We start from the raw sequence: 10,684 nt of genomic DNA on the forward strand, positions 1-10,684 counted from the left end.
TGATCTTTGCGGACCTGATAAAATAGCATATGACCAAATGATATTATAGTTAAATACATAGTTCTTTTCAAAACTCCATTTTCTGAAATAGCTCTTGGCTATGCTTCTACCATGTTAAGTTCTACAGCGAGGTCTTATCAGAGCTTTGGATGAATATATCTTCCAAATGACTTAAAAGAGAATTACCTTTTTTACCTTCTGAAGTGATGGTTTTGACACTCCCCATGTAGTTCTACATTATACGAAGTACTGACACACCAGCTGGATTGCTGAGAAGAGTGAAATTATAAGCCTTTTATTGAAGGATTATTTATATGGCAGCCAGCACTACGTCAACCCTTATTAAACATTAAGTAAAACTCTACTAACCGCCAATTTATGTCTCCCATTATGCAAGGCAAGAATCCAACCTACAAGACCCAAGCAGCCATGGATGCAGGTAACAAAAGAGCCAACCTTCTTAAAGAAGATGTTTGTTTTTGATTTAGTGAGACTTGTTCTGTGGATACTTAACAAAGGTTGAGTTGAAACAAAAGCAAAGCAATGTATGGTGATATTTTCTGTGGTCCCCAAAGAAAGGCGTATATAGATACGGGGTTTAGCCATCATATGATGAGACCGTGCCTTTTCGAATTTCAGCCTCTAGGACCACAAATCATCTCAAACGCTACTTAATCTGTGGAAAGTATTTACAACAGCCAATGCCCCCTAGAATAAAAGAGAGCATTTAATGTGGCAGACCATGATGGAAGGGAGGCAATAAAAGAGAAAGCACAGCTTGAACTGCAGTATAACTGGGTGACTTACACCTCCCTGCTGAAGGCAGCAGACTTGCAGTTACGAAACTGCTAATCTGTTCTACTGTTTTTTAATCAGATGTTGGCATTATCTGCCACTAATTGCTTTTTCATTTCCACTTGTAATTATTCCATTGCATGTTTGTAGTGAGAAGCTGAAAATGAGGCAGATCACTGAGAAAGAATTAATTGTTAATGAATAATCATCAGTAGGAAGCCAATTTCATTATCTTCAAAGAGGTAGCCAGAGATTAACCACTAGCTGTGGTTCTCCTACTTTCTGTGCATGACTGTAAAGTAATCACAAATAATCACGCCCTCCAACTTCATCAATTATTTTCTATTATGTGGATTGATACCCATTTTTGTCTTTGTTGTTTAATGATAATGGCAGTATTCATGCTGGGGAGTGCTAATTGGAAGGTGTTACATTCAGTGGGCTCTAGGCCTAATTATTAGAGCATCTTCTTCATTAGCACATGATCCTACAAGGGTTGCATGGTGGGAGTTACTAATTTTTCCAAGTTACAAGAATATCATATTAGGAAACTTTTGCATGTCTTTATGCCAAGTGACACAGAGAAAATCCTATATCTGGTCAAAGTTGTGTAGCTGCCAGCAAGGACTTTCTGTTTAAATAAAATAGGATGTTTTAACCTGAGATGAGTCTTTGAACACAAAGCCTGCTCTGCCCTAGGAGCTAGGTCTGCCCAGAACTATAAATAAGCTTTGGCTTCTGCTTTGTTTCTGACGTTTGCCAACGCTCATTCTTCAGAAGGGCTCACACAAGCTCCCTGGGATTTTTGCAGCTCTCGGTGGATTTTTGCCAGATATTAATAGAAACATTATGAGATGAGTTTGAAAGTCAGGATGGAAGGGCTCTACTGTTTGCTGCCTTGGTGGTCAGGTGATGTCTCTGCATACAGACTTAGGGAGAAAGTAAATAGATAGGCTTACTTCACATTTGCAGAGGGCTGCACGTCTTCTCGAAGCTCTTTCACATGCACTGGCTCACAGTGTCCTCTAACTGAGCAGTAAGATCTGTTGCTGGTGGACTTGCTATGGCCCCAGAAACTCCTATGGCACAAAATGCCACGTTCAGCTTGGAGCAGGTACACTTACCTGCCTCCCTTCCCATAATGCTCTGCAGTTTTTAATGAGTGACTAAAGAGGCTGCGTAGTAATCAGAAAGACCTCCCTTGGTAAATTATTTGAAGGCAACTGAGGCCCTATTTCTAAGTAGACGCACAGCAAAAGAAAGGTATAACATACAGCAAGCTCAGGCACGTTGGACTATAGAGCATGTCTTTGACACATCTCTAGGAAAGACCTTGCCAAAGAGATAGAAAAACTGGGTATGGGTTTTGGTATTGGTCTTACTCATTTTGTTAGCCATGTGAACTCATGTACATTGTTTTATCTCTGGGGACTTCAGTTTCTCTCATTAGGTTGTTATAAAGTTGAACCAGTTATGATACGTAGTGTTAAACTTGGGGCCTGGCATCTAATCAGGGCTCATCTTAGGAGCAGATCATGAAGAACTTTAAATGTCTCAGTAATAGGTTGTTTTCTGGAAATGAAAGTTTCTGAGAATGTTAGGCAAATAACCCCAAGTTAATCCAACAGGCAAATCCCGGAAAGTCACTGACTTAGCACAACAAGGTTTATTTCTTGCTCATGAAAAGTCTGCTGGGAGGTGGTCACGTCCTTCCTCTAGTTGAAGATTCAGGTGTCCTCCATCTGATGATACTGTCCTCTGAAGACACGGCATCCCAGATAATCAAGGAAGAGAAAGAGAAACGGCCAGAGGCCTATTGGCTCTCATGTGTCATCAGCAGAAGCGATATGTTGTGTCAGCTCATATTCCCATACGTCGGAATACAGTCACAAGGTTCCAATCTAGTGTCTCGGAAATGTGGTCCTTCTGTGTGCCTGGGAAGAAGACACGGTGTGGTAAACACAGCACTCTGCATTGTGTCTACTATGGTTTTCAAAGAGTCAAATAATCAGGAAATTGATTTTAGAAAGACTATGATGAGAGTATGTGGAGATGGTGGGGAGCAGGGAAAAGACTAGAATTCAGGCTGCACTCTAAGAGAGAATTATAATTACAGAAGGGAAGAGATAATGGGAGCTTGAGAATAGTTTGAAACTGTTCAGAAATATCAGAGAAGAGAAAGGAGTCAAAAAAGATAAAATTTCAAGCTTAAACAGTGGTTCTCTGAAGACATATTAGCAATGAATGAGGAGACTAGATGTAGAGAATGAGAAAGGAAAGCATAGCAGGTGGTTTTCAAAACAGACTAGATTATATAGCTGGATGCCACTGTTACAACCAGGGAAGAAAGACCATAGTGAAGAGGAAAATACATCTTTGAGAGATCTGGACACTCCAACATCTGGGAAAAGGATTCAAATATGTTTTAATATTCATTGGTAGAGTCACTGGTGAAGAGGTAACGGACCTTCAGGCAGGTAAAAAGTGTCTCTGAATTGCTCGGTGAAAATCCTACTCAGAACTTTTCTTTTTAATAAAGTAAAACAATTATTCTTTTACACAATGACCTTTACTCAGGCACAAAATAACTTACCTTCCAAGGATAACAATACTAGGTTGTTGGTTTTTCTATTATTAAATCAAGTTGGGAAAGACAGGTGAGAAGTGGTGCAAAGGGGATAGAATGCACACAGATATACCCACATTTTCACAGTATTTGTAATATTAAATGCAAAACAAATTACCACAGGTTGAACAGGTTTTTCTAACTTATTAATAGGTGGCATTATTTTGGCCCTTGGACATTGACCCATTCCTAGGTGACAAATAGTAAACTGATGCTATGGCGTGAAATGCTTGCTTTTGAATAAGTCATAACTAAGACCCTTTGTTCATATACCTTATTTGCCTGACTTGCCGCTTGTCTGGCTTATTTTACTTACACCAGGCATTTCATAGGCCATTGACCATGCATTTCAAGATCCTGGTCTTATTATAATATAGGCATTAGAGTTGGGTTGCTGATACTTGGCCACTCTCAGCCACTTGACTAATGCCTTTCTTTGATGAGCAATCCATTCTACTTTCCTATCTCCAACCTTACTATTCCACTCAACCATGACAACCAAAGTGCCATTGTTGCAAAGTTAGAAGCCAAAGATTTTATATTTTTTTTATTTCTCTTGCATGGGACAAGATGGAGGTAGGACAACAGAGGCAGTTACCAAACTTTAGTAGCAACTCATTGCATGAGAAGCTACACAAGAGAATATGCATTCCTTAAAAGCAAACATGAGCACTTTGAGTAAAAAGGTATCCTGTACATAGGATGTACGGAATGCACCACCCCTAAAAGATATTCTCTTCAAGATAGAGTAGAAATCAAATCTAATATGCTTTATTGGTATTTAATATTTTTATGATGATAATATTACTATAAATTTGAACACTGTGGCATTTTAGTCATTAATTTAGGTGTTTGGTATTCTAAGGATATGAAAAAAAGTTTCAACTCATGCCTATTATTTCTTAATGGCAACCCTATTTCAGAGTGCTTCAAGGATGAGCAAGAGAAATCTAAAACAGAGATTGTAGAGTGCTCTGACTATTTTTAAGGATAAAGGTTGTTTAAAAACTAAATGGTATGATAAAATACTATGAAATATGCTGAGATTTTAGTACTGAACTACAGGGTAAAAAATCACTAATTACACTGCTTTTTAAGAAGACATTAGGGGTAAAACTAGGTGGGACTAGCTACAACATATAAAAATAAATCTTGACACAATGAAGGAAACCCCAAATGTCCTTAGGAGTGTTCATTCTGTCAATCAACTCAGCTATCATTAATTCTTACGAATGAGATCTTTCTGGCAACTTGATACATTCGCGGTATTTTATGCAAGAGATGAGAGCTAATTATATAACACCAGGCTCACATCCTCTACACTGCCATGGGAAGAACTAGGTTCTGAATCAAACATAAAGATTAGCAGAGTCTCAGGAATGAAGCCGTAACAGAGACGGTCCTCAAGTGAAAACTTTACCCCTACAATGCTATTCTCCCATTTTGTCATCTCATATCAATTTTAATACCTTATGTCTCATCAGAGAGCAGTTATACTCTGACATGTTCTCTCCTGGTGCAAGATGGCAGCTACTAAAATATAAATCACTGCAGAGAATTGCTGGATTTAGAGCCAATTCTTCTAATCGAAAACAACAGCAATGTTAATTTCAGCTTGAGAATGATGGCATTTGTATGGTGATATAATGGTACAGACTATAATGGTGTCAACTACCGCAATAAAATATGCTTCAAATGGGCTACCTTTTTTACATTTAGACTAGGGTGACTTCTGTCACATTTCTTTTTTTGGCATGGAAACTGACAATCTATTAAATAAATATTAATCCCTAGCAGTCTTCAAAGCAGGCTCAACCATATCAGGATTTTAAATAACTTCATTAATTGCTTAACTACCTTTCCCCTAAATTCCTAAGGGATCCTTTGATGCTAGTCACTCTAATGAATTACCAAGTGATTCATGACTTCAACCTGTTATCATGCAAAATACATTTCCAGTTGGAAATCTTTACAGATGAATTTGCCAGAAAGTAAGTAACCACTCCAGACTTTAAAGAGGACAAATTCCATTTATGCAGTATATGAAAAAACATGATCTGGCTATTTTTTTTTTGACATTAGTACTCTACAAAGGTATAATGTGTCCAAAAGTTCAATTTGAGCAATACATGATCAAATGAGGAGTTCTATTTAAATGACAAAGACCGAATGGGATTATTTGTAGATGAATTACCCATGACCCTAACAGTAGCTATTGCTAGTACTTACTTTCCTGTAAGCTTTCCTATCACTTCTCTCCTCCTAAAGCAGTCACATGCAGAATGTTTTCCACCAACCTAGATAAAATACATTTGAGAAGGTAACTATTTTCCAAAGGACAAGAGGAAATGATTTTTAGAAATCTATTTTTCAAAACCTGTGTTTCTGTCCTCATGCATTTGAATAATCAAGCACTGAGTATTCTCTTTTTGCAATGAAACGTATTTTTATCATGTATACATGGACGTAATTGCTTAAAGTACTGTGGAGCTAATAAGGAGAACCATTCCAGGAGAGGCCTTTTTGGCAGCCTTCCATTCTCCGCTGCATTCTAGACCAGCTCCCCTAGCAGGGTACAGAGTCACCACTCAAAGATTTCCTTTTGAGTCTGCCTGTGTCCAATTACCCATTTCCAGTGCTCTAAAAGCCTACATAGGGAAGATGGGCTAAAAGAAAGTATATCTTCCTTTTAACCGTCTTTTATAGGAAGATACCTGAGAGTCTGAGGCTTTACTAGAAATTAAAATTTCTCTTTCCTGGAAGGATCATCGAGGGGTGATTGCTTAGCTCAAACGACCCTCTCTCAGTACTTTCAGCTTCAGTAGCTGGTGCCTTTGGTTCTCAAGCCTTTCTGGGGTTCTGTGTTATGAATCAATTCACTTTCCTGGGACCTACAGGTTTCAATTTTCCATGTGCCCAACATTTGTTTACATTGGCTTCTCTTTTTCTTCCTCTTGTCTTTGTGAATAATGATGTTGCTTTACTATAACTTGAGGAATGTTAAGATAGAGCAGTGGTAGCCATTTGTTCAGTCTGCCGTGTTAACTGAATATTGACAGTTGTCAAGCCTCCTCTTTTCACCAGGGGTCTGGGGAATCAACAAACAGTAGGACTAATTTAAGCAGGAAGTATTTCCCTATATATGACTGACACATCAGTCTATATGATCTAAAACATCTATATGACTATATGATCTATATGACTGAAACATCTAAATTGCTTTTTCTATATTTCAGCCACAGGGATACTACAGAATTACCCCAGAGACCGGTATCTGCATGGCTCAGTAGGGCAAGTATTTGACCTCAGCTTAAGTCATGATCTCAGGGTCCTGGGATCCAGTCCTGAGATCCTGGCTCCCTGCTCAGTAGGGAGTCTGCTTGTCCCTTTCTCTGTCCACCCACCATTCCTCTTCCTGCTTTCTCTCTCTCTCTCTCTCTTCTCTCTCATAAATAAATAAACAAGCAAACAAACAAATAATAAAATCTTAAAAAAAAAAAAAAAGAATTACCTTGGAAAGCTACCACCTAGGAAAAGAAGGGAAAGAAGCTGCTAATGGATAGGATTAGGGGCTGCCAATCCCACCTCCTCACCTAAAATCAAACGAGTTCCATTTTTACTTGCTTCAGATATCATATTTTGTAAAGGATTTGAATTAAACAAAGAGTTTCAAAGGTACAAAATGCTTGAGCTCAGTTAAAGTCAAGTTACAGTTAAATGTAGACTCTCCAGATCTCTTGAGAATGAGTGGCTGAGTTTTGAGAACTGATGCTATATCACCATTTATATGCCAATATATATATATATATATTTTTTTTTTCGCTATCACATATGTATGGGTTCTAGAGTGGGCTTTTTCAATCAGTGCATAATCCCATTCCTGGTAAAGGCTCTTCGTTGTATCTTTTTTTTTTTTTCTTTGTATCTTAAGGAGATTTCAAATTGGACACAAAGTGGAGGCAGAGTTTTTCAGATCACACAGCTGCCCTAATGTGTGGCTTTCATTGTTTCCTCCTTTCGGTTCTTTCTCTTGTCTTCATCACTGGTAAACTTATTAAGAAATTCATTCTTTTGCATTAACTGTCTGGCATCTTCAAATATGACGGTCAAATAATTCTTTTATCCCATATGGTAAACTATGAATTAGCTCTTATTCCCTATAATCATCAGGTAGCTTTTTAATATATATATTTTTTTCAGTGCTCATTTAAATACCAAAGAATTTTTGGGATTTAATTTTTAAAAAAATTTTCTGGGTACAGAGTGGTTTTAAAACTTGGTATTTTCAGAAATCTGGATTTTTTTCTTATCAAACAATAATTGATGATATGGGAAAATAATTGATATAGGTTCTCTATTTCATAAAGAATGAATCCAGATGTAGATAAATACCTAATTTATTTCATAAAGCAGTAAATCTCCCATGCCCTTCTTACGTATGTTGAGTGTTGCCGTTGAAAAAATAAAGAGTTGCTACTCATAAGCAAGTTCTTTGTCCCTCTCTGGCTGACTTCAGAGCCCACCTGCATCTGTGAAATTTGAAAGGGAAGGAATTCATTTCTGATTTAATTGTTTGCTAGCTCTCTTGAATCACATGTTTATAATACATAATTTCTCAAATACAGAAAACCTATTAGTGGATACATCCCATTTTTTGAAAAGCCCAGTATATGAAATGGTTGCAAGCCACTCAGCTTTTATAAAAGAAGACCTATAGGTTTTGGAATATGACCACATTTTGAATTATTAGAGACTCAAGACATGAATTAAGTTTTGCTCTGGTATTCTCTTCATGTATGTATGTACTCTAGGGGAGAAGTACATATACCAAGTGACCATGTTCATAATTGCTATAATACGGTCAAGTGATACTTATTATTTTTCTACTCCAAAGCATACAAGCTACAGATAAAAATTATACATATTGAAAAAAAGATGCTTCCAAACAAGCAGGGTATTTATTTGACATTTTATAACAAATTTTGCCTATGGGTTCCTAATTCCTAGATTACCTTACTTTTCTAAAACAAATACTGATAGAGGTTCTAGAATGTGTGTTATTTTCCCCCCCAGACACCATGATGAATTCCTCCATGAGTAAAGAACTTTGCCTTGCTGCCAGGTGAGCCTTGATCAGATAACACTGATGTTTTTGCTCGTACTATAACCATTCCCTGTGCTATATCAGAGTCATTACTGACTCAAAGTAAACACATATTTTCAGTTTCCTTCCTTTTGCTTTTTATATTTGGTACAGAGGATATGGATTTTTTTTCAGATAACATATATTAATAGAGTAAATCTTTTACTGGAACACAAAGCACTATTTTCTTAACTGGATAGCATAAATTTAAAAAAGAAAAGAAAAACACTAAGAATCTTTCAGTTACCAGGAAAGTATGCAAGTGCAGTAAACCTAAAATGAGTCAGTTTGACCTATACCACAAGTCATGTTTATAGCCAATTCCAAAATACAATTCAAGTTCTGATTACAACACTCTTGTATAGTTCTGGTAACATCATTTGTGGCTTCACCTGAGCACATTAACGTTTACAACCAACCCGTGACAGTTGAGGAAAGCCATACATTCTGGTTTTCATGGTTTATGTTTTTGTGTTACTTTTGCAACTATTGTGGCCTCACCACTCAGAAAAGGCACTCATTCATTCACCCCCTAGACAACTTGTAGCTTAAGTGTTCTAACATCTGGGTAACTAAACATTTTGAAGGATAAATTACCTTTTCTCATAAATTTTTATAAGGACTAAGTTTAATACATATTTTAGAAATAAAGGGAATAATGTCAAACAGATTAAAGATTAATTTTTATTTTTAAATGAATTTTCTTTATGTAACTCTTTTTTATTATTTTTAACGTACTGTATATTACATTCCCATATTTATTTTATAACTTAAAGTTTGCACCTTTTGACCTCCTTCACCCATTTCACACCTCCCTACTTCACCTCCACATTACTTGGAATAAGACTTTATCATCCGTTCTAATAATATAGATGTTGCTAAAGGATTTGACAGAAAATATTAAAAAACAGAATGACTTTTGAAACTACATTATTAGATGAGCAAGTTCAGGATGCAGACTCTTTAGGCATTTAGCAATTATTGATGAAGTACTCACCTAATTCATAGGATTTTCCAAGGTACTTGAGTACTTCCAATAACTAAGCAGAACTTCTGTCTTCAAGACAGAAGGGGATGGTACTAGATAACAGAAAACAATGTGAATATAAACATAATTATAATCACAAAGATACAGAGAAAGGAAATAAAGTCATTTAAGTTGGATAAAGAAAAAAGAGGGCAACTTTACAAGAAGACAAAACTTGATTCCACCAGATCTCAGATATGTGGCTGATTTCTTTCATGAGGACAAAAAGGAGGAGGAAGGAAATGAGTCTTTAACCACCATTTTTGCAATAAGAGCTTTTGCTTCCAATGTTCTTTGTATCCATATCTAATAGTAAAAATGTGCCCATAGACTTAGGACAAAAGTAACTTTTAAAGTAAGAAACTTAAAGGTTTTTAACATTATAAGAATTATAGTTCTGAAGATCAGAAACACTGATCTTTAAATAAAGGGGCCAGATATATCATATGACTAGCATTTTTATAGCATGACCAAATAATAACAGTAATAATAAAATGTATCCATCATCTTCCCTTCCAACATCCTCCCTCTCCAAAATTTCTTAGCTTTAATAATTGGAATTATCATCTACCAAGTTGCCTAAGTCAGAAGTATGGGCATAATTCCTGACTATTACCACTCTTTTAAGCTTCGTGTCCAATCAGTCCTTGGATTTTATATGTTTACAAGAGTTTGCAGAATCCTTCACTTTTCTCCATTCCACTGCACCATGACTATTGGTCCCTTCCATTAATTTCACTGCTACTTTCTGTAGTCCTCCATACTGAAGCCAATGAAATTTTCGTGAGGAACAAATTCGAATGGATCATTCCCAGCTTAAAATCCTTCAATGGCTTCCCATCATTCTAAGGATAAAAACTTTAAATCCCTAGGATGCTTTACAAAGCCCAACTTAACCTGGACCCTATTTGCCTCTCCAGCTTCACCCTTTGCAATTTTATGTGCTCAAGCCATCTTCAACATTAGTGATGCTGGGCATGCTCTGTGGCGCCATTTGTGCCTGGATTTTCAAACCAACTGCCTTCTGCACAGAATGTATCTCTCTCCTATATTCCCACAACCCACTATTGCCTGCCCCTTCCAAAGTACTCAT

At 36.8% G+C, this 10,684-nt stretch overlaps 1 long non-coding RNA gene across 1 annotated transcript; it reads right to left on the minus strand.

Moving 5' to 3' along the window:
* Positions 1-265: 265 nt before the first annotated feature.
* Positions 266-9,805, minus strand: LOC119867798. The gene is made up of 3 exons (XR_005384515.1): positions 9,754-9,805; positions 9,562-9,644; positions 266-2,729 (listed from the first exon to the last, which is right to left on the minus strand). It is a non-coding gene; the product is annotated as an uncharacterized LOC119867798 (long non-coding RNA).
* Between the last annotated feature and the right edge of the window lie 879 nt (positions 9,806-10,684).

Source organism: Canis lupus, chromosome 36 (genome assembly GCF_011100685.1).
Source record: "Canis lupus familiaris isolate Mischka breed German Shepherd chromosome 36, alternate assembly UU_Cfam_GSD_1.0, whole genome shotgun sequence".
Taxonomy (NCBI): Eukaryota; Metazoa; Chordata; class Mammalia; order Carnivora; family Canidae; genus Canis; species Canis lupus.